General features: G+C 41.9%; 1 protein-coding gene and 1 pseudogene across 2 annotated transcripts in view; both read left to right on the top strand.

The window, feature by feature from the left end:
- The window catches only part of REC114 (REC114 meiotic recombination protein), a 186,362-nt gene that overhangs the window by 46,484 nt on the left and 113,641 nt on the right, over positions 1–26,237 (top strand). The window lies entirely within an intron of this gene.
- LOC138996847 (alpha-1,3-mannosyl-glycoprotein 4-beta-N-acetylglucosaminyltransferase B pseudogene) lies at positions 12,178–13,742 on the top strand (annotated as a pseudogene).

Here is a 26,237-nt window from a genome sequence, read left to right as displayed (position 1 = left end):
CTTGATCACCCACAACTGCCCTCCCCTCTTGACCTCTAACTGCCTCTACCTCGGCCCTGCCACCATGGCTTTGTCCAGAAGAACGTCTGGAAGGTCTCCTGGAAGATCTCCCAGTCTAATTAGCATATTACCCTTTTATTAGTATAGATAGAGGCCTGGTGCACGGGTGCGGGGTGGCTGGTTTGCCCGAAAAAGTGTCCCGGATCAGGGTGGGGGTCCCGCTGGCGTGCCTGGCCAGCCTACGTGAGGGGCTGAGGGCTGTTTTGAGGCTAGCCACACCCCCTTCAAGGTGGGGGTCCCCACTGGGGTGCCTGGCTAGCCTGGGTGAGGGGCTGATGGCTGTTTGTAGGCTGGCCAAGCCCCCCAGCGGGGACCCTCACTCCATGAGGTTGTGGCCAGCCTGGGTGAGGGACTTATGGCTGTTTGCAGGCTGGCCGCAGCCCCTTCAGGATGGGGGGGGGGGTCCCGCTGGGGTTCCTGGCCAGCCTGGGTGAGGGGCTGAGGGACCTTTTCAGGCTACCCACAGCCCCTTCAGGGTGGGGGTGGTCCCGCTGGGGTGCCTGACCAGCCTGGGTGAGGGGCTAAGGGCTGTTTTCAGGCTTCCCACAGCCCCTTCAGGGTGGGGGTAGTCCCACTGGGGTGCCTGGCCAGCCTGGGTGAGGGGCTGATGGCTGTTTGCAGGCTGGCCACGCTCCCTGACTACCCAAGCTCCCAGCCTCTCCTTTTTTTTCTTTTATTTTTCAGCTCCTCCTTGAGCGAAGGCCAGGGCGGGCTGGAAGCAGGTATCTGGGATTTATTTATCTTCTATAATTGAAACTTTGTAGCCTTGAGCGGAGTCAGGGCAGGCGGGAAGCTTGGCTTCCTCCATCACGGGGTTCAACCCAAGCCTCCTGCTCGCTCCAGCTCCGTGGCCACTGCCATCTTAGTTGGGTTAATTTGCATACTTGCTCCTGATTGGCTGGTGTGTGTAGCAGAGTGATGGTTAATTTGCATGTTTCTCTTTTATTAGTGTAGATTGTCTTGACTCCATTGTATGTTCTTGCCTCCTTTGTCAAATATTAATTGAGCATAGTGGTTTGGGTCGATTTCTGGGTTCTCTATTCTATTCTATTGGTCTGTATGTCTGTTCTTGTGCCAGTACCAGGCAGTTTTGAGAACAGTGGCTTCGTAATACAGCTTGATATCTGGTATTGAGATCTCACCTACTTTGGTCTTTGTTCTCAGGATTGCTGCAGTTATTCGGGTTTTTTTTTTTTGTTTTTTTTTTAAATTCCAGATGAATTTCTGGAGAGTTCTTTCTAGATCTGTGAAATATGACGTTGGTATTTTAATGGGGAGTGCATTGAATCTATAGATTGCTTTGGGTAGTATGGACATTTTAATGATGTTGATTCTACCAGTCCACGCACGCGGTATATTCTTCCATCTGTTTATGTCTTCCTCTATCTCTTTTTTCAATGTCTTGTAGTTTTCTGAGTACAGGTCTTTTACCTCCTTAGTTAAGTTTATTCCTAGGTATCTTAATTTTTTTGTGCAATGGTAAATGGGATTGTTTTTGTAATTTCTCTTTCTGTAAATTCACTATTATTGTATAAAAATGCCATAGATTTCTTGGCGTTAATTTTGTATCTTGCTACATTGCCAAATTCGTTTATTAGTCTAATAATTTTTTGATGGAGTCTTTAGGGTTTTCTATGTACAGTATCATGTCATCTGTGAATAATGACATTTTTACTTCTTTTCCAATTTGGATGCCTTTTATTTCTTCTTCTTGTCTGATAGCTATTGCTAGTACTTCTAGTACTATGTTGAACAGGAGTGGGGAAAGCGGGCATCCCTGTCTTGTTCCTGTTCTTAAGGGAAATGGTTTTAGGGGTTTTTTTTTTGCCCATTGAGTATGATGTTGGCTGTAGGTTTGTCATATAAGGCTTTTATTATGTTGAGATATGATGCTTCTATTACCACTTTCCTCCGTGTTTTAATCAGAAAAGGGTGCTGGACTTTGTCAAATGCCTTTTCTGCATCAATTGATATGATTATGTGATTTTCGTCTCTCAGTTTGTTTATGGATGTATCACGTTTATTGATTTGTGGATATTGTACCAGCCTTGAATCCCTGGAATAAATCCCACTTGGTCATGGTGTATAATTTTTCTAATGTAATGCTGGATCCAGTTTGCTAGAATTTTGTTGAGGGTTTTAGCATGTATGTTCATCAGGGATATTGGCCTGTAATTCTCTTTCTTTGTGGTGTCTTTAATCTGGTTTTGGGATTAGGGTAATGCTGGCTTCATAGAAAGAGCTTAGAAGTGTGCCTACCTCTTGAATTTTTTGGAATAGTCTGAGAAGGATTGGTTTTAGTTCTTCTTTTAATGTTCGGTAAAACTCCCCTGTGAAGCCATCTGGTCCAGGGCTTTTGTTTGCTGGAAGCTTTTTAATTACTATTTCAATATCATCAGTAGTTATCGGTCTATTCAGTTTTTTTGATATTCCTGATTGAGTTTTGGAAGCCTTATTTTTCTAGGAATGTGTCCATTTCATCGAGGTTGTCCAGTTTTTTTGAGTAGAGTTGTTCGTAGTATTTTTTTTACAATCCTTTGTATATCAGTAGGGTCAGTTGTTACTTCACCTCTTTCATTTCTGATTTCGTTTATTTAGGTCCTCTCTCTTTGTTTCTTGGTGAGTCTGGCGAGAGGTTCATCAATCTCGTTTATCCTTTCAAAGAACCAGCTCTTGGTTTCATGAATCTTACGGCGTTTTTTGTTTTGTTTTTGTTTTTGTTTTTGTTTTGTTTTTTTGTCTCTATGTTGTTTATTTCTGCTCTGATCTTTATTATTTCCTTCCTTCTGGATACTGTGGGCTTTTCTTGTTGCTCTCTTTCTAATTCTTTAAGTTGTAAGGTTAGATAATTTATTACCAGTTTTTCTTGTTTTTTGAGGTAGGCCTGTAGAGCTATAAACTTCCTTCTCAGGACTGCTTTCTTTGTGTCCCATAGATTTTGGATTGTTGTGTTTTCATTGTCATTTGTTTCCAGGATGCTTTTTATTTCTTCTTTGATCTCTTTGGTAACCCACTCATTGTTTAATAACATGCTATTTAGCCTCCAAGTGTTTGATTTTTTTTCATTGTTTTTATTGTAGTTGATTTGTAGTTTTATGCCATTGTGATCTGAGAAGATGCTTGTTATGATTTCTATCCTCTTGAATACTAAGAGACTTTGCCTGTGTCCTAATATGTGGTCTATCTTTGAAAATGTCCCATGTGCACTGGGGAAGAATGTATATTCTGTAGCTTCAGGGTGATATATTCTGTAGATGTCAATTAAGTCCATCTGATCTAGTGAGTCATTTAGGATTGCTGTTTCTTTCCTTATTTTTTGTTTAGAGAATTTATCCAGTGGTGTCACTGGGGTATTAAAGCCCCTTACTATGACTGTATTGCTGTCGATCTCTCCCTTGATATCTTCCAGAAGTTGTTTTATGTATTTGGATGCTCCTGTATTGGGTGCATATATGTTTACCAGAGTTGTATCTTCTTGTTGAATTGCTCCCTTTAGTATTATGAGTTGGCCTTCCTTATCTCTTGTTATGGCCTTTACTTTGAGGTCTATTTTGTCAGATATAAGTATCGCAACCCCAGCTTTTTTCTCATTTCCATTTGCCTGAAAAAATTTTTTCCATCCCTTCACTCTCAGTCTGTGTGAATCGTTTGTTCTGAGGTGGGTCTCTCGTAGACAGCAAATATATGGGTCATGTTTTCTTATCCATTTAGCTACCCTATGTCTTTTAATTGGTGCATTTAATCCATTTACGTTTAATGTTATTATTGATAAGTACTTGTTTGTTGTCATTTTTATTCTTAATGTTTGTGTTTCTTCTTGCCTTTCTGTTTCTTCTTTTTACAGCAGTCCCTTTAACATTTCTTGCATTGCTGGCTTGGTAGTAATAAACTCTCTTAGCCCTTTTTTGTGTGTGAAGCTCCTGATTCCACCTTCAATTTTGAATGATAGCCTTGCTGGGTATAGTATTCTTGATTCAGTCCCTTGCTTTGCATCACTTTGTATATTTCATTCCATTCCCTTCTGGCCCGGTGTGTTTCTGTTGAAAAATTAGTTGATATTCTAATAGGAGCTCCTTTGTAAGTAACTTTCTGTCTCTCTCTGGCAGCCTTTAAGATTCTTACTTTGTCGTTGGTGTTTGCCAATTTAATTATGATATGTCTTGGTGTTGGTCTTTTGGGGTTCATCTTGTTTGGGACTCTATGTGCTTCTTGGACTTGTGTGGTTTTTTACTTGCCAATATCAGGGAAGTTTTCTGTTATTATTTCTTCGAACAGGTTTCCTATTCCTTGCTTCTCTTCCTCTCCTTCTGGAACCCCTATTATACGAATATTGTTTCATTTTGTGTTGTCCCAGGGCTCCCTTAGGCTCTCCTCTTGCTTTTTAAATCTTTCCAGTTGCTGCTGTGTTTGTGTGTTTTTTCTACCTTGTCTTCTAATTTGCTGATGCGGTCCTCAGCCTCTTTTAGTCTACTGTTTAAGCCTTCCATTGTATTCTTTATTGCAACTAAGTCATTCTTCATCTCCTCTTGGTTCCTTTTCATGTTGGTGACATTCTCATTCAGCTCCTTATAATTCTCATTGAGTTGTGTGTATTTGTTATTGAGTTGTGTGTATTTGTCATCCAGCCATTTGAGCATCCTTATAACCATTACTCTGAATTCTATCTCTGATATGTTGCTAGCCTCAGTTTCATTTAACTCTGGTGAGTCTTCTTTTTCTTTCCTTTGGGGATTGCTTTTTTGTCTTCCCATGTTTTGCTGTAATGTTTTAATTGTAGATCCGATTGCTTTGCTACCCAGGTTCTTTTGGGGATGGTGCTACTGGTGTGATCTCTCAGGTCTCCTAGGCTTGGTAATCTAGCATAGCTCCCTACGTTAGCTATTTGGGTTCTCTTGATGTAGGCCTGTGAGCTGGAAATGCGCAACTGCGGTGTCTAGAAGTCAGCAGCAGCCGTGGACGGGGGTGTCCCAATTTTTGCTATCTTATGCCCTTGGTTGAAGTTGCGCATGCCCAGCGGGGACTCACAGTGGTACTGGAAAAGCGTGCATCTGTAGTGTCCAGATTTCTGCAGCTGTGGGGTGGGCAGACTCAGTTTTTGCTGCTGCACCTGTGGTGGATAGGCGCGCGCTCCCAGTGGTGGCTCACAGGGGGCACCAGCGGTGCGTTTGCCAGCATAGCAGGGCCCTGGCACTGAACCCATGTGATTGAGGCGTCTGTGGGCAGGTATCCAGGGTGAGTGAATTCAGAATTTCTACTGCCGGGGGGAGTGCGTCCCTGTTTGTCCAAGATCACACCTAGCGGGGGCTCCCAGCACCTCCCATGAGTGCCCTGTGGATAGATGGGCTCTGGGTGCCTGCTCATTGGAAATGCACAACTGTGGCGGTAAGTTTACCGGTGCAGAGCTCTGACACACTCTGAGGGGCCCTGGTGCTAAAGATGTGTAGCTGGGTTGTCTGTGAGCAGTTATTCAGGAAGAGGGAATTCAGAATTTCTACTGCGGGGCAGCACGCCCTTGTCTGTTCAAAATCACACCCAGCAGGGGTTCACAGTGGCATCCAAGAGCTGCCTATGGAGTGGTGTGCCCTGGAAGTCTGAGTGCTGGAAATGCGTGAATGTTGGAAATGCGCGAATGTTGGAAATGCACGAATGTGGCCACTGGGGAGGGGGGAAGTTGCACTTACTGCTGTGGGAGCGGTGCACCTTTGGAGGTGGAAGTTCCAGGGTCCATGGGTCTGTGGGTGGGGCAGCAGGATTTTGGCTGGAGTGGCTGCTGGGTTACGGGCAGTGTCCAAGGCCTGTCTGGGTGGTGGTGCTGATGAGTTCCTAGAAGAGGCCGCTCTCCCCTTCAAGATGGCATGGGCTCCGTGCCCGAGTCCCACAGTCCGGGGAGTGCCCACAGCAGTGGTAGTATTTCCCTGTCCTAGAGAGCCTGGTCTGCCAGCCTCTGCTGCTCCTGCTGGATTTAACTGTCCCTCACTCACTCACACACACACCAAACACATCTACACACTCTCCTTTCATCTCCTCACTTACTCACTTCCTATCCCTCACCTCCATCCTGCCAGCCACCATCTTTTCAAGTTTTGGATCTATTTGTTTTTCATCAGTTTATGTTGTTCATTATATTCCACAAATGAGTGAGATCATGTGATATTTATCTTTCTCTGACTGGCTTATTTCACTTAGCATAATGCTCTCCAGTTCCATCCATGCTGTTGCAAATGGTAAGAATTCTTTATTTTTTATAGCAGCATAGTATTCCATTGTGTAGATGTACCACAGTTTTCTAATCCATTCATCTGCTGATGGGCACGTAGGCTGATTCCAAATCTTAGCTATGGTGAATTGTGCTGCTATGAACATAAGGGTACATATATCCTTTCTGATTGGTGTTTCTGATTTCTTGGAATATATTCCTAGAAGTGAGATTACTGGGTCAAAGGGGAGTTCCATTTTTAATCTTTTGAGGAAACTCCAAACTGTTTTCCACAGTTGTTACACCAGTCTGCATTCCCACCAGCAGTGCACGAGGGTTCCTTTTTCTCCTTATCCTCACCAGCACTTGTCAATTGTTGATTTGTTAATGATAACTATTCTGACAGGTGTGAGATGGTACCTCATCGTCGTTTTGACATGCATCCCTCAGATGATTAGTGACTTCGAGCATGTTTTCATATGTCTCTTGGCCTTCTGTATGTCCTCTTTTGGAAAATGTCTATTTAGGTCCTTTGCCCATTTTTTGATTGGGTTGTTTATCTTCCTTTCGTTAAGTTATATGAGTTCCCTAAAAACAGCTGCGTGTTTTTTTTTATCCACTCATCTACTCATGGACCCTTGGGCTGCTTCCAAATCTTTGCTACTGTAAATAAGGCTGTAATAAACATGTGAGATGCATATATTCTTTTGAATTAGTGTTTCACATTTCTTCAGATATGTTCCCCAAAGTGAAATTACTGGATCAAATAGCAGTTCCAATTTTTATTTTTCGTTTTTTTAATTAAATCTTTATTGTTCAGATTATTACAGTTGTTCCTCTTTTTTTCCCCCATAGCTCCCCTCCACCCGGTTCCCAGCCCACCCTCCGCCCTCACCACCCCCCCCCCCCACTGTCCTCATCCACAGGTGCATGATTTTTGTCCAGTCTCTTCCCGCATCCCCCACACCCTTTTCCCCCCCAAGAATAGTCAGTCCACTCCCTTTCTATGCCCCTGATTCTATTATAATCACCAGTTTATTCTGTTCATCAGATTATTTATTCACTTGATTTTTTTTTTTAAATATATTTTATTGATTTTTTACAGAGAGGAAGGGAGAGAGACAGAGAGTTAGAAACATCGATGAGAGAGAAACATCGACCAGCTGCCTCCTGCACATCTCCCACTGGGGATGTGCCCGCAACCCAGGCACATGCCCTTGACCGGAATCGAACCTGGGACCCTTCAGTCCGCAAGCCGACGCTCCATCCACTGAGCCAAACCGGTTTCGGCATTTATTCACTTGATTTTTATATTCACTTGTTGATAGATGTGTATTTGTTGTTCATAATTTGTATCTTTACCTTTTTCTTCTTCTTCCTCTTCTTAAAGGATACCTTTTAGCATTTCATATAATACTGGTTTGGTGGTGATGAACTCCTTTAGCTTTTTCTTATCTGTGAAGCTCTTTGTCTGACCTAGAATTCTGAATGATAGCTTTGCTGGATAAAGTAATCTTGGTTGTAGGTTCTTGCTATTCATCACTTTGAATATTTCTTGCCACTCCCTTCTGGCCTGCAAAGTTTCTGTTGAAAAATCAGCTGACAGTCATATGGGTACTCCCTTGTAGGTAACTTACTGTCTTTCTCTCTTGCTGCTTTTAAGATTTTCTCTTTGTCTTTTGCTCTTGGCATTTTAATTATGATGTGTCTTGGTGTGGTCCTCTTTGGATTCCTTTTGTTTGGGGTTTTCTTTGCTTCCTGGACTTGTAAGTCTATTTCTTTCACCAGGTAGGGGAAGTTTTCTGTCATTATTTCTTCAAATAGGTTTTCAATATCTTGCTCTCTCTCATCTTCTGGCACCCCTATAATTCAGATGTTGGTACGCTTGAAGCTGTCCCAGAGGCTCCTTACACTATCTTCGTATTTTTGGATTCTTTTTTCATTTTGCTTTTCCAGTTGGGTGTTTTTTGCTTCTTCGTATTTCAAATCTTTGAATTGATTCTTGTGATCCTCTAGTCTGCTGTTGGAACTCTGCATAATATCCTTTATTTCAGTCCGTGTATGCTTAATTTCTAGTTGGTCCTTTTTCATAACCTGAAGGGTCTCACTAGATTTCTTGAGGGTCTCACTACATTTATCGGCAGTCTCACCAGACTTTTTGAGGGTCTTACTAAATTTATCGGCAGTTTGTAGAAAGTTCTTGAAAAACCTTAAAAGTGTGGTTTTAGAACTCTATATCCAGTAGTTTGCTCTCCTCCATTTCTGTCATTTGTGTCCTGTTTCTTTGTCTCCGCATTTTTTATGCTTCCCTGTGTTGATAGAGTGGCTTTCTGTGCTAGGTGTCCTATAGGGCCCAGTGGCTCAGCCTCCCCAATTACCTGAGGTGGACACTCTTGGTGCACCCCCTTGTGGGCTTTGTGCACAGTCTTGTTGTAGTTAAGCCTTGATTGTTGTAGGTATCCCTGGGAGGAATTGACCTCCAGGCCAATTGGCTGTGAGAATCAGCTGTGTTTGCAGTGGGAGAACTTCAGTGCTGGAGACACCCCTCCAGGGCAAGAATTGCTTCAGTGGGGCTTTGGTGCTCACTGAGTCTGCCCCCTGAGTGTGTCCTTTATGGATCCGAGGAGCTGCAATCTGGATGGTCCCACTCTGACCACTGGGAACACTGGCTCCTGGATCTCTAAGGAGGTGCTAATCTAGCCTTTGCCTGAAGCTACCCAGCAGGAGCTCAGCTGTGAAGCAATGCAAGTTGCCCTGGGGCCTTGGGCCAGCTGCAAATTTGTTAGGTAATTTTCAGATTGCAAAGGGCCAGGCCGTTCATATGCAAAAGCCGGCACACAGCTTGGGCAGGGCAGGGGTCCCAGGGGATCAACAGGGTGGAGCAAGCAGCTATGGCTGCCCTCAGAAGCCCCACTTCTCAGTGTCCCTGCAATCGCTGCAAGCACCTCTGAGAGAAAGCTGCCCTCGAGTTCCAGCCGATGCCAGACTGTTCAGTTTCTCCCGTATGAGTCTGGGTCCCCAGAAACTCCCCCGGAACTGGAGCTCAGAGCTTGAGACTCCCTACCGATTGAAAAAGACAACCGTGTCCTCAGCCTCCAGCCCTCTCCGAGTGCGCCTCCGTACCTCTGTACTTTACTTCCGCAGCGCACCTCCTCTGAGTCTCGGTATGCTTTTCTCTTTCCTTCTAGTTGTAGAACTTCCACTCAGCCAGCCTTCCTGTGGTTCTGGATGATGTCCGTCCGTCTTTTAAACATTTTTTAAAATATATTTTATTGATTTTTTACAGAGAGGAAGGGAGAGAAATAGAGAGTTAGAAACATCGATCAGCTGCCTCCTGCACATCTCCCACTGGGGATATGCCCGCAACCGAGGTACATGCCCTTGACCGGAATCGAACCTGGGACCTTTCAGTCCGCAGGCCATACTCTATCCACTGAGCCAAACTGGTTTCGGCTGTTCCGTCTTTCAGTTGTATTCTTGAAGTGGTTGTGCTAAGCAGCAATCTCGGGTGTTTGCCTATGCCGCCATCTTGGTTTTCTCCTCATTTTTTATTTTTTGAGTAAACTCCTTACTGTTCTCCACAATGGCTGCACCAATCTACATTTCCACCAACAGTGCATGAGGGCTTTCTTTTCAGTACTTGTTGTGTGTTGATTTATTGATGATAGCCATTCTTACACATGAGGTGATATCTCATTGTGGTTTTATTTGAATTTCCCTGATGATTAGTATGTTGAGCATCTTTTTTTTTTTTTTTTTAATCTTCACCCGAGGATATTTTCCATTGATTCTTAGAGAGAGTGGAAGAGAGAGGGAAAGACAGAAATATCGATGTGAGAGAAACAAATCAATTGGTTGCCTCCTGCAAGAGCCCCAGCCCGGGGCCCTGGCTGGGGAGGAGCTTGCAACTGAGGTATGTTCCCTTGACTGGAATCAAACCCGGGACCCTTCAGTCCACAGGCTGACGCTCTGAGTGAAACCGGCTAGGGCTTGAGCATCTTTTCATGTGTCTCTTGGCACCTCTGTATGTCTTCTGTTCAGGTTCTCTGCCCATTTTTAAATGGAATTGTTTTTTTCTAATGTGAATTGTATGAGTCCTTTATATATTTTGGATTATTAACCCCTTATCAGATATGTCATTTGGAAATATCTTCTCCCATTCAGTAGGTTGTCTATAAATTCTTGGCAAACCATTCCTATATTGTCTGCACCAGGGTTGATGACTCCCACCATCCCACCCTTAGTATGCCACTAATTATATTTATTGTTAATTGTTGTCTATACCATTGTCCTGCACCCTATCTCACATTAGCTCCATGAGGCCAGCCAATGTTTCATTCAGTGATGTATCCCATCTAGAAAAATGTTTGGGCATTTAATAGGTGCCCAATAGATATTTGTTGAATGAACAAATGATTGAATAAAGCTTAAGGTTAGAAACACTGCTTCTATGATTTTTTTTCTTTCCCAAATATTTATGAGAGATCAGTATATAGTGGTAACTTTGTTAATGTTAACTGACTGACTTAAATGCTTGCTGTATGGTCTCTTTTCCTTGAACTTTGGTGTTTTCACATGAATTTTAGAATCAGCTTGTTAAATTTTATAAAAGAATTTAGGATTTGATTACTACTGCTGTAACAAATTGCCAGAAACTTAGTGGCTTAAAACAACCCAAACTTATTAGCTTACAGTTCTGGAGGTCAAAGTCTGAAATAGATCTTGTGGGGCTAAAATCAAGGTGTCAGCAGGGCTACATTTCTCTGGAGGCTCTAGGGGAGATTCTGTTTCTTGCCTATTCAAGCTTCTAGGGCTGCCTGAATTCTTGCCTTGTAGCACCCTTTCATCTTTAAAGCCAGCAGTCACATTTCCTTCCCTCTTTCCCTTAGAGCAGTGGTTCTCAACCTTGGCTGCACATTAGAATCACCTGGGAATCTTTTTAAAATCCCGATTTCTGGGCCTCCGGGGATGAGGCCCAGAAATCAGGATTTTTAAAAGATTCCCAGGTACTTCTAATGTGCAGCCAAGGTTGAGAACCATTGCCTTAGAACAGGGGTCCTCAAACTATGGCCCTCGGGCCACATACAAATACAAATATTGTATTTGTTCCCGTTTTGTTTTTTTACTTCAAAATAAGATATGTGCAGTGTGCATAGGAATTTGTTCATAGTTTTTTTTAAACTATAGTCCGGCCCTCCAACAGTCTGAGGGACAGTGAACTGGCCCCCTGTTTAAAAAGTTTGAGGACCCCTGCCTTAGAAGGACCCTTGTGATTACACTGAGAGCACCTGGATAACCCAGGATATTCTTCCTATCGCAGAATCCTTAACTTCATCACATCTGAACAGTCCCCTTTGCTGTGTAAGATAACAGATTTCACAGGTTCCAGGTGTTAGGACATGGTCATCTTTGGGGGAACCATTATTTTGCCTGCTTTGGCATCTTAACAATGTTAAATCTTACTATTCATGAACAAAGTATATATCTCTATATATTTATGTGTTCTTAAATTTCTGGCAATTTTCAGTGTGCAGACCTTTCACACTGAATAATTGCCATATTTATCCCTAAGTATTTTATATTGTTGATGTTTTTGTAAATTTTGACATTTTCAAATTCCAACTATTCTTTATTAATTTGTATAAATTTAATTCTTATTCATTGATCATGTATCCTGCAATCTTTCTAAAATCCATTTATTAGTTCTAGGAAAATCAATTAGATTTCCTACATAAATAATTATGTTGTCTATGAATTAAGACAAATTTACTTATGAGACTTTGAAACCAGGCCTTGAAGGCTACAGGGTGTTCATTTGGCCCAGAGGAGGAAAGGGATCCCAGGCAGAAGAGAGGACAGCATGTGTGTGAAGACATGGCCCTTAAGCAAGGACAAGGAGTTGTGGATGACAGCAAATGAAGATGGCACTAGTGAGACCAGAAAGGCCTAGCGTGCACAGCCCTCCAGGACCTGCTGTACCAGCGACAGGTGATGTGGTGGACGTGTACCAATGGGAGTTCTGGCACTGCGCAACTGGTTGCACGCAGCTGAGCAGGAGAGCCTAAAGCACTCCGAGGAGCTCAACCTGCTGCTGGGTGACATCAAGAGGGCGTGTCAGAGAGGCAGGCGCTGCGAGACAGAGAAGGCAATCACTCCTGGGGCAGGCTCACCGAGGACCCACGACTGAAGCTGTGGAACGTCTCTCATGAGCATGTACTGCACTTACCTACCATCTTCCACCACCTGCCGCACCTGCTGGCCAAGGTATGCAGCCTGCAGCCCACAGTGCACATGGGCCAGGGCCGCACAGGAGTGTCACTGGTGGTGGGCATCCCCAGTATGCTGTGTGAGGTACATTTGTATCTGACTAACACGCTGCACTCGCTCATCTCAGAGCTGAGCTCGCAGAAGGACTCGGTCATCGTGGTGCTGATTGCCGAGACTGACCCGCAGTACACCTTCGTGGTGATGGAAAACATAAAGGCCTTGTTTCCCACAGAGATCCATTCCGGGTTCCTGGAGGTCATTGCCCCTTCCCCACACTTCTACCCTGGCTTCTCCCGGCTCTGAGAGTCCTTTGGGGACCCTAAGGAGAGAGGTGAAGGACCAAACAGAACCTCGATTACTGCTTCTTCATGATGTAATAGCAGTCCAAAGGCATCTACTACGTACAGCTGGAGGACGACATAGTGGCCGAGCCCAACTACCCGAGCACCATGAAGAACTTCTCTCTCCAGCAGCCTTCAGTGGACTGGATGATCTTGGAATTCACCCAGCTGGGCTTCATTGGAAAGATGTTCAAGTCACTGGGCCTGAGCCTGATTGTGGAGTTTATCCTCATGTTCTACCGGGACAAGCCCATCGACTGGTTCCTAAACCACATTCTGTGGGTGAAGGTCTGCAACCCTGAGAAGGATGCGAAGCACTGTAATCAGCAGAAGCACTGTAACCTCCGTATCCACTTCAAGCCAACCCTCTTCCAGCACGTAGGCACGCACTTCTCACTGGTGGGCAAGATTCAGAAACTGAAGGACAAGGACTTTGGGAAGCAGGCACTACAGAAGGAGCCCATAACACCGCCACCCCCACGACCCTAGTGAGCACAAGCCTCAAAACATACCAGCACTTCACCCTGGAGAAGGCATACCTGCGTGAGGATTTCTTCTGGGCCTTCACGCCTGCTGCAGGGGACTTTATCTGCTTCCGCTTCTTCCAGCCACTGCGCCTTGAGCGGTTCTTCTTCGCAGGGGAAACATTGAGCACCCAGAGGACAAGCTCTTCAACACTTCTGTGGAGGTGCCGCCCTTTGATAACTCCCAGTCAGACAAGGAGGCCCTGCAGAAGGGCTGCTCAACCACCCTCCGGAGCAGCTGCGATGGCTACCTCCGGATAGGCTCCTACAAAGGAAGCACTGCGCCCCTCCATCCATACAGACTCGTCCGTGTGGATCCTTCTGAGTGAGATCTTCCTGAAAGAGGCGGACTAACAGAGGACTTCTGAGGACTGGCCCTGAAGCCCAGGAGACTAGGGATGTCTTTGCTGCTGCCCTCGCAGGGTCAGATGTAGCCCACCCAGCCTGAGAGGTTGTTCCTGGCACCTCTCAGCAGCCTGGGGTTGCCGCTGGCCGAGAGGCCCCAGGAGCTGGTGCTACCCACCCGCCTGGCTGCGGGAAGAGGTGGTGGTCACCACACTGTGACTGAGGCTGGCCTGTGCTGCCCTGAACTGTTCGCAGGTGGGCTTGAGCCAGGCCATTTTAGAAGAGCTTTTTTCCTGGGCGTCTGCTCTCTCCGGCACAAACACTGGAATGCATATACTACTTTATGTGCTGTGTTTTTTATTCTTGGATACATTTGATTTTTTTCACTGAAGTCCACATATATTTCTATAAGAGTGTGACTTGTAATAAAGAGTTAATGAAGAAGAAAAAAAAAGATAGTTTTACTTCTTCCTTGCCAATCTGGCTGCTTTTTATTTATTTCTTTTTCTTGCCTGATTATAATGGTTAGAACCTCCAATGCAATGTTGAATAGAACTGATGAGAGTGAACATGCTTGTATTGTTCATTATCTTAGAGAGAAAGCTTGACTTTTCACTATTAAGTATGATGTTAACTGTAGGTTTTTTCATAGATGCTCTTCATTGACTTGAGGAAGTAATTTTTATTTCTGGTTTGCTGAGTTTTAAATTGGGAATGGATGTTGGAGTTTGTCAAATATTTTTTAATATATTCTCTTATCTATTGAGATGATATATGGTTTCCATTTTTAGTTGACATGGTGAATCACATTCAGTTGAAAATACTTCCCAATCTCCCTTTTAATTTATTTATCCAAGTGGATTTTTTAAAAATTTCATTTGCCTTTATTTATTGAATTTTATTTTTTTATTGTTTAAAGTATTACAAATAGTAGTACATATGTCTCCTTCTTTTTCTCCAATTGACCTTCCCCCAGCCTCCCCTACCCCCCGGCACATGCCCTCAAACCCCACCCCTCTAGTGTCTTACATCCGTTGGTTATGCTTATATGCATGCATACAAGTACTTTGGTTGATCTCTTACCTCCCCCACCCCCAATCCTCAAGCCTTTAACAGTCTGTTCCATGCTTCTTTGCCTCTGTGTCTATTTTCATTCATAAGTTTATAATGTTCTTTATATTCCACAAATGAGTGAGATCGTGTAGTATTTTTCTTTCACTGACTGGCTTATTTCACTTAGCATAATGTTCTCCAGTTCCATCCATGCTGTTGCAAATGGTAAGAATTCCTTCTTTTTCACAGCAGCGTAGTATTCCATTGTGTAGATGTACCACAGTTTTCTAATCCACTCATCTGCTGATGGGTATTTAGGCTGTTTCCAAATCTTAGCTATTGTAAATTGTGCTGCTATGAACATAGGGGTGCATATGTCCTTTCTGATTGGTGTTTCTGTTCTCTTGGGATATATTCCCAGAAGTACTATTACTGGGTCAAATGGCAATTCCATTTTTAATTTCTTGAGGAAACTCCAAACTGTTTTCCACAGTGGGTGCACCAGTCTGCATTCCCACCAGCAATGAAGGAGGGTTCCTTTTTTTCCGAATCCTATCCAGCACTTGTCATTTGTTGATTTGTTGATGATAGCCATTCTGACAGGTGTGAGATGGTACCTCATTGTTGTTTTGATTTGCATCTCTCGGATGATTAGTGACTTTGAGCATGTTTTCATATGTCTCTTGGCTTTCTGAATGTCCTCTTTCGAAAAGTGTCTATTTGGGTCATTTGCCCATTTTTTGATTGTTTGTCTTCCTTTTGTTAAGTTGTAGGAGTTCCCTGTAAATGTTGGAGATTAAACCCTTATCAGAGATAACATTGGCAAATATGTTATCCCATGCAGTGGGCTTTCTTGTTGTTTTGTTGATGGTTTCTTTTGCTGTGCAGAAGATTTTTATTTTGATGTAGTCCCATTTGTTTATTTTCTCCTTAGTTTTCATTGCCCTAGGAGCTGTATCGTTAAATATATTGCTATGAAAAATGTCTGCTATTTTGCTGCCTATAGCTTTTTCTAAGATTTTTCTGGTTTCCCATTTTATGTGTAAGTCCTTTATCCATTTTGAGTTTATTTTTGTGTATGGTGTAAGTTGGTGGTCTAATTTCAATTTTTTTTGCAAGTATCTGTCCAGTTTTCCCAGCACCATTTATTGAAGAGACTGTCTTGATTGCATTGTATGGTCTTGCCTCCTTTGTCAAATATTAATGGAACATAATGGCTTATGTTGATTTCTGGGTCCTCTGTTCTGTTCCACTGGTCTATATGTCTGTTCTTGCGCCAGTACCAGGCAGTTTTGAGAACAGTGGCTTTGTAGTGTAGCTTGATATCTGGTATTGGGATCCCTCCAACATTGTTCTTCTTTCTCAAGATTGCTGTAGCTATTTGGGCCTTTTTTTATTCCAGATAAATTTTTGGAGAGTTTGTTCTAGGTCTTTGAAGTATGCTGTTGGTATTTTAATGGGGATTGAATTGAATTTATAGATTGCTTTGGGTAGTATGGACATTTTAATGATGTTGATTCTACCAATCCATGAACATGGTATATTCTTCTATTTGTTCATGTCTTCTTCTATCTCTTTTTTCAGTGTCCTGAAATTTTCTGAGTACAAGTGCTTTATCTCCTTGGTTAAATTTATTCCTAGGTATCTTAATTTTTTTGTTGCAATGGTAAATGGGATTGCTTTTTAAATTTCTCTTTCTGTGATTTCACTATTGGTGTATGGAAAAGCCACAGACTTCTGGGTGTTAATTTTATATCCTGCTACATTGCCGAATTCATTTATTAAGTCTAATAGTTTTTTGATGGAGTCTTTGCAGTTTTCTGTGTACAATATCATGTCATCTTCGAATAAGGACAGTTTTACTTCTTCTTTTCCAATTTGGGTGCCTTTTACTTCCTCTTATCTAATCACAATGGCTAGTATTTCCAGTACTATGTCAAACAGGAGTATTAAGAGTGGGCATTCCTGTCTTGTTCCTGTTCTTAGTGGAAATGGTTTTAGATTTTGCCCATTGAGTATGATGTTGGCTGTGGGTTTGTCATATATGGCTTTTATTATATTGAGGTATGATCCTTCTATTCCCACCTTCCTGATGGTTTTTATCAAGAAAGGTTGTTGGATTTTTTTCAAATGCTTTTTCTGCAATAATGGATATGATTATATGGTTTTTATCTCTCAATTTGTTTATATGGTGCATTATGTTTATTGATTTGCAAATATTGTACCATCCTTGATCCCCAGAATAAATCCCACTTGGTCATGGAGTATGATCTTTCTAATGTAATGCTGGATTCAATTTGCTAGAATTTTGTTGAGGATTTTGGTGTCTATGTTCATGAGGGATTTTGGCCTGTAGTTCTCTTTCTTTGTATTGTCTTTATCTGGTTTTGGGATTAGGATAATTCTGGCTTTGTAGAAAGAGCTTGGAAGTGCTCCTTCCTCTTGAATTTTTTGGAATAGTCTAAGGAAGATAGGTTTTATTCTTCTTTGAATGTTTTATAAAACTCCCCTGTGAAGCCATCTGGTCTAGGGCTTTTGTTTGTTGGAAGATTTTTGATTACTTCTCCAATTTCCTCCATAGTTATTAGCCTATTCAGATTTTTTTATTCTTCCTGGTTGAGTTTTGAAAAGTCGTATTTTTTCTAGGAATATGTCCATTTCTTCTAGGTTGACCAGATTGTTGGAGTAGAGTTGCTCATAGTATTTTTTTTTTTTTTATGATTCTTCGTATTTCTGTGGGGTCTGTTGTTATTTCACCTCTTTCGTTTCTGATTTTGTTTATTTGGGTCCTCTCTCTTTGCTTCTTGGTGACCTGCCTAGAGGGTCATCAATCTTGTTATCCTTTCAAAGAACCAGCTCTTGGTTTCATTGATCTTTTGTATTGTTTTTTTTTTTTGGTCTCCATGTCATTTATTTCTGCTCTGATTTTTATTATTTCCTTCCTTCTGCTCACTCTGAGCTTTTCTTGTTCCTCTCTTTCAAATTCTTCAAGTTGCAGAGTTAGATGTTTTATTATCAGTTTTTCGTGTTTTTTGAGGTAGGCCTGTAATGCTATGAACTTCCCTCACAGGACTGCTTTCAACTCTGTCCCAAACATTTTGGATTGTTGTGTTTTCGTTGTTGTTTGTTTCCAGGATGTGTTTTATTTCTTCTTTGATCTCTTTGGTAGCCCACTCATTGTTTAATAGTATGCTATTCAGCCTCCAAGTGTTTGACCTTTTGTGATTGTTTTTACTGTAGTTGATTTCTAATTTTATGCCATTGTGATCTGAGAAGATGCTTGATATGATTTCAATTTTCTTGAATTTGGAGAGACTTTGCCTGTTTCTCAATATGTGGTCTATCTTTGAAAATGTCCTATGTGCACTTGAGAAGATTGTATATTCTGTAGTTTTGGGGTGGAATGTTCTAAAGATGCCGATTAAGTCCATCTGATCTAGTGAGTCGTTTAGTATTGATGTTTCTTTGCTAATTTTTTGTTTAGAGGATTTATCCAGTGATTTTAATGGGGTATTAAAGTCGCCTACTATGACTGTGTTGCTGTCAATCTAACCCCTGATATCTTCCAGAAGTTTTTTTTATGTATTTGTGTGCTCCTGCATTGGGTATATTAATGTTTACCAGAGTTATATCCTCTTGTTGTATTGATCCCTTTAGAATTATGAAGTGACCTTGCTTGTCTCTTGTTATAGTCTTCACTTTGAAGTCTATTTTGTCAGATATAAGTATTGCTACCCCAGCTTTTTTTTCATTTCCATTTGCATGATAGATATTTTTTCATCCCTTCACTTTCAGTCTGTGTGAGTCCCTTGTTCTGAGGTGGGTTTCCTGTAGACAGGATATATATAGGTCATATTTTCTTATCCATTCAGTCACTTGATGTCTTTTATTTGGAGCATTTAATCCATTGATGTTTAAAGTTATTAAGATAGGTACTTGTTTGTAGCCATTTCTGTGCTTTATGCCTGTTCCTTCCTCCCTTTCTATTTCTTCTTTTTACAGTATTCCCTTTAGCATTTCTTGCATTGCTGGCTTGGTAGTGATAAACTCCCTTAGCCTTTTTTTTCTGCGAAGCTCCTGATTTCCCCATCAATTTTGATTGATAATCTTGCTGGATATAGTATTCTTGGATTCAGTCCTTTGCTTTGCATCACTTTGTATACCTTCTTCCATTTCCTTCTAGCTTTATGTGTTTCTGTTGAGAAATCATTTGATAATCTGATGGGGGATCCTTTGTAGGTATCTCTCTCTCTCTGCCTTTAAGATTCTCTCTTTGTCTTTAACATTTGCCATTGTAATTATGATGTGTCTTGGTGTGGGTCTTTTGGGATTCATCTTGCTTGGGACTCTCTGTACGTGTGTAACTTTTTTCATCCCCATATCAGGGACGTTTTCTGTCATTATTTCTTCAAATATTTTCTAATCCTTGCTGTTCTTTTTGGCCTTCTGGCAGCCCTATTATACATATATTACTTCGTCTTGCATTCTCCCAAAGCTCCCTTAGGCTCTCCTCCTGCTTTTAATATTTTTCTCCAGTTAGTGTTTAGATTGGGCTTGTCTCTCTATCTTATCTTCTAACTCACTAATTTGGTCCTCTTTTTCTTCTAGTTTACTGTTGAAACCTTCCATGGTTTTTTTTATTGTAGCTATATCACATTTGATTTCTTCCTGATTTTTGCATAGGTTGTTGATTTTTCTCGTTTATCCGGTATATGAACTGTATGACCATTACCCTGAATTCTTTATCTGTTTTATGCTTCCATTTCACTTATTTCTTTTCTTGGCGATTTCTCATTTTCTTTCCTCTGGGGATTGTTTTGTTGTCTCCCCATTCTTACTATCACCAGAATCTTCAAATGTCGAGTTCAGGGGCCTGCGCCATGTGCAGTGGGAGCTTCGCACTCCCCAGTGTCACTGAGGAGCTCCAACACCACAACATGTGGCTGCTGTGGATTGGTGGGAGCCATGCTCACCCAGGATCAGTCACAGGCGCTTAGTGTGGCATTGTGTACACATCTAGAATCAGGGACCTTGCTTGAGCTGCACTAAAACAGAGACCTCGCTAGTGTGTGCCAAAAAATCACAGTCCCCTAGCGTATGTCAGGAGTCAGAGACCCCCTGTGTCTGCGTCGAGATTTGAGTATCAAAGTCTCTGTTGCTTGGTGCAGCCTTGTGCCAAGAATCAGGGTCCCTGTTTGTGCATGCATCAAGAATTGGGGTCACTGCTCTTAGTGTGAATGCACTAGGAATCAGAGATCCCAGGTGCACACAATGAGAAACAGATTGAAGTCACTGGTGCTCAGTGCTGCCTCTCACGTGGAGAATCAGGGTCCCCGGTCTGCTTGGGGGACCGGGTTTCACAGTCGCACTGTGTTGGCAGGAGGTCCATTCCTGCCCTGCAGAAAACAGCCTTCTGTGTGCACTTGCCCTGAATCAAAGGTGGCACTGCCGCCCTGTGTGGGCATGGGTTCTGGTCACTCGGGTGGTTACTGCGGGAAACAAACTCCCCGTGTCTGTGCACCCAGGCTCAAATTCAGCGCAGCCCTCCAGTGTGGGCACGGGATCTGGTCATGGGAAACAAACTCCCTGAGTTCGCGCGCTCAGTCTCAAATTCAGCGCAGCCTCCCTGTATGGGCGTGGTGTCTGGTCACGGGAGACAAGCTCCCCGAGTTTGCACACCCAAGCTCAAATTTGTGCAGCCTCCCTGTGTGGACACGGGGTCTGGGCATGAGAAACAAGCTCCCCAAGTTTGTTCACCCAGGATCAAATTCAGCACAGCCTCCCTGCGTGCACCTGGGGTCTGGTCACGTGTTGTTGAGTGTGTTTTCCCTCCACGTTCTGCGTGGTTCAGGGTTTGGGGTCTGGAAGAGGAGCCGCACACAAATGAGAGAGAAAAGAGACAAGAGACAATTTGGAAATGTTGGGGAGCCAGGCAGGCAAGTCCAACTCAAGGAGAGGGACTTCCCCTGATGCTCAGGCTGCTCCAACCTTTTATTTGATCTGGGGTAGCCCTAGGGTAAGGAGGTTTCAATGACACACAGATTAGCTCACCCACAGGCAATTTCCAGTAATAGGCAGACTATCTTATCAATAAGGATTTACATGATTAAAGGTAGGGAGGTTGCTTCAGCTATTTACATGAATAAAGGTAGGGAGGTTGCTTCAGCTATTTACATGATTAAAGGTAGGGAGGTTGCTTCAGCTATTTACATGAATAAAGGTAGGGAGGTTGCTTCAGCTACCATTATCTAGATTAACTGGGTGGTGCACAGCCCTGACCTTTGCTAGGGCTTCAAGGTTACTAACTTTTGGGGGTCTCTGTCTATACTCGCTAGTGAAGACAATAAATAGACTCCGGCAGTTGCGGGAAACAAACTTCCTGTGTCCACACACCCAGGCTCAAATTCAGGTAGAGCCACCGCTGCTGTGTGTGAGCAGGATGCCTGTTATTGCGGAGAGGGTCTGGCAGTTCTTATGCCACTGCCACAGGGCCGGGGCCGGTGGGGAGGGGGATTAGCTCTGTGACTCAGAAATCTGCGGCTGGGGTGCCTGGGGTCTTGGTGTCCATGGGTCTGCAGCTGTGGTCGCAGGTCTTTTACCCAAGTGGCTATAGGGTCCTGGTTTGCGACTGAGACCAGATTGGGTAGTGGCAAGGCTAGGATCCTAGTCTCAAGCAGTTCTGTTCTTCAAGATGGCGTGGTCTCTGTGCCGGTGGTGTCCTCCCTGGAGTGTTTGTGGTGGCAGCGGGGTTTCACCGTCTAACACTGCCAGTTTGGCAGCCCCTTGGAAGACCTGCAGGATCTAACTGTCCCTAGCTCTCACTCACACATACCACTCATGTCCACACACTCCTCTATTGCTCCCTCACTCTCTCACACACTCTTCCTCCCTACTTTCTTGCCGGTCGCCATCTTGGATCCCCAAGTGGATTTTTAAAATTTAAAATATTGGGGATTTTTTTTCAGAGAACTTACTGTTATTGATTTCTAATTAAATTTGTGCTCAGGGAACATACTTTTAAATTTACTAAGACTTGCTTTATGGCTCAGAATTTGGTCTGTCTTGATAAGTACTGTGTGTATACTTGAGGAGAATGTGTACTTTGCTGATATTGGGTGGAGTCTTTTATAAAATGTCAGTCAGGTCATGTTCATTGACAGTGTTGTTCAAGTCTAATATAATATAGACTTGCTGGTTTCCTTGTATTTCTTTTATCATTTACTGAGAGAAAGGTATTAAAATATCTGGATCTAATTGTGGATTTGTCTCTTTCTCTTTATAGTTCTATTAATTATTGCTTCATGTATTTTTAAGCTCTGTAGTTTGGATGTAAATGTTTAGAATAATTCTAACTTTTAATTGATTGACCCCTTTATTATTATGAAATGACCTACTTTATACATTTTTATATTCTTATCTAATATTAATATAGCTACTACAGCTTTCTTTTTTTTTTTTTTTTTTTTACATTCTGGTTTATTTATTGATTTATTTTGCTTGCCATTGGAAAGTGATCTGCCGTCAAAAACATAGTTGAAAGTAAATTTCTCCACTATTTTACATATTTCAACTCCATATTTGAATCAACTGGTAATTTTGAATTTCACCAAACTCTAGAATTTAGATACTAATTAGAAGCATACTGATTAGATACTAAGCAGTGAGTATCAAAGAAAACTTGTGTTGGTCAGATCAACCTGTTCCTTACTCACCACTTTTGAACGGAGAATGTGCATGTGTATTACTTTATGCATTTATGGAAAGAATTATTTGGGTAGGTATTATTTTATGACCCGAGGGCAGCTTGGATAATATTTCCTGTCAAAATGATGTGTATTATGGATGAAAATGATTTTTCATATAGCGTTCTAGAAAAAGTTACTCTGTTTGCAACATTGGTGAATATATGGCTTCAAGAGCTCTGTATTAATGGGTCTAACTGCACTGATTGGACACAAGCCACCCGCCAGCATGCATGCCTCTTGGTATGTTTGTTTGGTATCAGAGTTACAGGGGGCTGTGGAGAATTGTGCCGATACCATTAGTTACTTTCTGGCAGGAGTAATTTTCTTTTTTTTTTTTTATTTTTTTTTTTATTTTTCGCTAAAAGTATTACAAAGTGTATTACATAAGTGTCCTTTTTTCCCCCCCGCCCTTGACAGACCCCTGCCCTCCCTTACCCCCCAGTGTCTTATGTCCATTAGTTATGGTTATATGGATGCATACCAGTCCTTCGGTTGATCTCTTAATCCCCTCCCTCCTCCCCCCCAACCCTCCCTGGCCTTCCCACTGCAGTTTGACAATCAGTTTGAGGCAGCTCTGCCTCTGTATCTATTATTGTTCAAAAGTTTGTAATGGTCTTTATTATCCATGAATGAGTGAGATCATGTGGTATTTTTCCTTCATTGACTGGCTTATTTCACTTAGCATAATGCTCTCCAGTTCCATCCATGCTGTTGCAAATGGTAAGAATTCCTTCTTTTTTACAGCAGCATAGTATTCCATCGTGTAGATGTACCACAGCTTTCTAATCCATTCATCTACTGATGGGCACTTAGGCTGTTTCCAGATCTTAGCTATGGTGAATTGTGCTGCTATGAACATCGGGGTGCATATATCCTTTCTGATTGGTGTTTCTGGTTTCTTGGGATATATTCCTAGAAGTGGGATCACAGGGTCAAATGGGAGTTCCATTTCCAATTTTTTGAGGAACCTCCATACTGCCTTCCATAGTGGCTGCACCAGTCTGCATTCCCACCAGCAGTGCACAAGTGTTCCTTTTTCTCCACATCCTCTCCAGCACTTGTCGTTTGTTGATTTGTTGATGATGGCCATTCTGACAGGTGTGAGATGGTACCTCATTGTTGTTTTGATTTGCATCTCTTGGATGATTAGTGACTTTGAGCATGTTTTCATATGTCTCTTGGCTTTCTGAATGTCCTCTTTTGAAAGGTGTCTATTTAGATCCTTGGCCCATTTTTTGATTGGATTGTTTATCTTCTTTTTGTTAAGTTGTATGAGTTCCCTATAAATTTTGGAGATTAAGCCCTTATCAGATATGACGTTGGCAAATATGTTTTCCCACGAGGTGGGTTTTCTTGTTGTTTTGTTGATGGTTTCTTTTGCTGTGCAGAAGCTTTTTATTTTGATGTAGTCCCATTTGTTCAGTTTCTCTTTAGTTTCAACTGCCCTAGGAGCTGTATCAGTGAAGAAATTGTTTTGGCATATGTCTGAGATTTTGTTGCCTTTGTATTCTTCTAGAATTTTTATGGTTTCCTGTCGTACATTTAAGTCCTTTATCCATTTTGAGTTTATTCTTGTGTATGGTGTAAGTTGGTGGTCTAGTTTCATTTTCTTGCATATATCTGTCCAATTTTCCCAACACCATTTATTGAAGAGACTATCTTGGCTCCATTGTATGTTCATGCCTCCTTTGTCAAAAATTAATTGAGCATATTGGTTCGGGCTAATTTCTGGACTCTCTATTCTATTCCACTGATCTATATGTCTGTTCTTGTGCCAGTACCAGGCAGTTTTGAGAACAGTGGCTTTGTAATACAGCTTGATATCTGGCATTGAGATCCCACCTACTTTGTTTTTTCTCAGGATCGCTGCAGCTATTCTGGGTCTTTTTTTATTCCAGATGAATTTTTGGAGAGTTCGTTCTAGATCCTTGAAGAAGGCCATTGGTATTTTAATGGGAAGTGCGTTGAATTTATAGATTGCTTTGGGTAATATGGACATTTTAATGATGTTGATTCTACCAATCCAAGAACATGGTATGTTCTTCCATCTGTTTATGTCTTCCTCTATCTCTTTTTTCAACGTCCTATAGTTTTCTGAGTAGAGGTCTTTTACCTCTTTAGTTAAGTTTATTCCTAGGTATCTTAATTTTTGGGGTGCGATGGTAAATGGGATTGTTTTTATAATCTCTCTTTCTGAAAGTTCACTATTGGTATATAGAAATGCCTCGGATTTCTTGGGGTTAATTTTGTATCCTGCTACATTGCCAAATTCATGTATTAAGTCTAGTAGTTTTTTGATGGAGTCTCTAGGGTTCTGTATGTATAATATCATGTCATCTGCAAATAAGGACAGTTTTACTTCCTCTTTTCCAATTTGGATGCCTTTTATTTCTTCTTCTTGTCTAATTGCAATGGCTAATACTTCCAGGACTATGTTGAACAGGAGTGGAGAGAGTGGACATCCCTGTGTTGTTCCTGTTCTTAGGGGAAATGGTGTTAGTTTTTGTCCATTGAGTATGATGTTGGCTGTGGGCCTGTCATATATGGCTTTTATTATGTTGAGGTATGATCCTTCTATTCCCACCTTGCTGAGAGTTTTTATCAAAAATGGGTGTTGGATTTTGTCAAATGCTTTTTCTGCATCAATTGATATGACCATGTGGTTTTTTTCTTTCAATTTGTTTATGTGATGTATCACGTTTATTGATTTACGGATGTTGTACCATCCTTGCATCCCTGGGATAAATCCTACTTGGTCATGGTGTATGATCCTTCTGATGTACTGCTGGATCCGATTTGCTAAGATTTTGTTGAGGATTTTGGCATCTATGTTCATGAGGGATATTGGCCTGTAATTCTCTTTCATTGTGTTGTCTTTACCTGGTTTTGGTATTAGGGTGATGCTAGCTTCATAAAATGTGTTTGGAAGTGTTCCATCCTCTTGGACTTTTTGTAGTAATCTGAGGAGGATAGGTTTCAGTTCTTCCTTAAAAGTTTGGTAAAACTCCCCTGAGAAGCCGTCTGGTCCTGGGCTTTTGTTTGCTGGAAGCTTTTTGATGACTGCTTCAATTTCTTCCATCGTTATTGGCCTATTGAGATTTTTAGATTCTTCCTGATTGAGTTTTGGAATGTTGTATTTTTCTAGGAATTTGTCCATTTCCTCCAGGTTGTCTAGTTTGTTGGAGTAGAGTTGTCCGTAGTATTGTTTAACAATCATTTGTATTTCTTTGGGGTCTGTTGTTATTTCGCCTCTATCATTTCTGATTTGGTTTATTTGGGACCTCTCTCTTTGCTTCTTGGTGAGCCTGGCTAGGGGTTTGTCAATCTTGTTTATCCTTTCAAAGAACCAGCTCTTGGTTTCATTGATTTTCTGTATTGTTTTTTTGGTCTCTATTTCATTGATTTCTGCTCTAATCTTTATTATCTCCTTCCTTCTGCTCACTCTGGGCTTTTCTTGTTGCTCTCTTTCTAATTCTTTGAGTTGTAGAGTTAGATGATTAACTACCATTTTTTCTTGTTTTTTGAGGTAGGCCTGTAGAGCTATAAACTTCCCTCTCAGGACTGCTTTCATTGTGTCCCAGAGGTTTTGGATTGTTGTGTTTTCATTGTCATTAGTGTCCAGGATGTTTTTAATTTCTTCTTTGATGTCATCGGTAACCCAATCAATATTTAATAACATGCTATTCAGCTTCCAAGTGTTTGAGTA

This window comes from Myotis yumanensis, unplaced genomic scaffold (assembly GCF_028538775.1).
Source record: "Myotis yumanensis isolate MYYU_CA2020_CCGP unplaced genomic scaffold, mMyoYum1.0.hap1 SCAF_1, whole genome shotgun sequence".
In the NCBI taxonomy this organism is placed as follows: Eukaryota; Metazoa; Chordata; class Mammalia; order Chiroptera; family Vespertilionidae; genus Myotis; species Myotis yumanensis.
The sequence above is the reverse complement of the archived record's forward strand: the minus strand, read 5'-3'. Positions and strand labels throughout refer to the sequence as shown.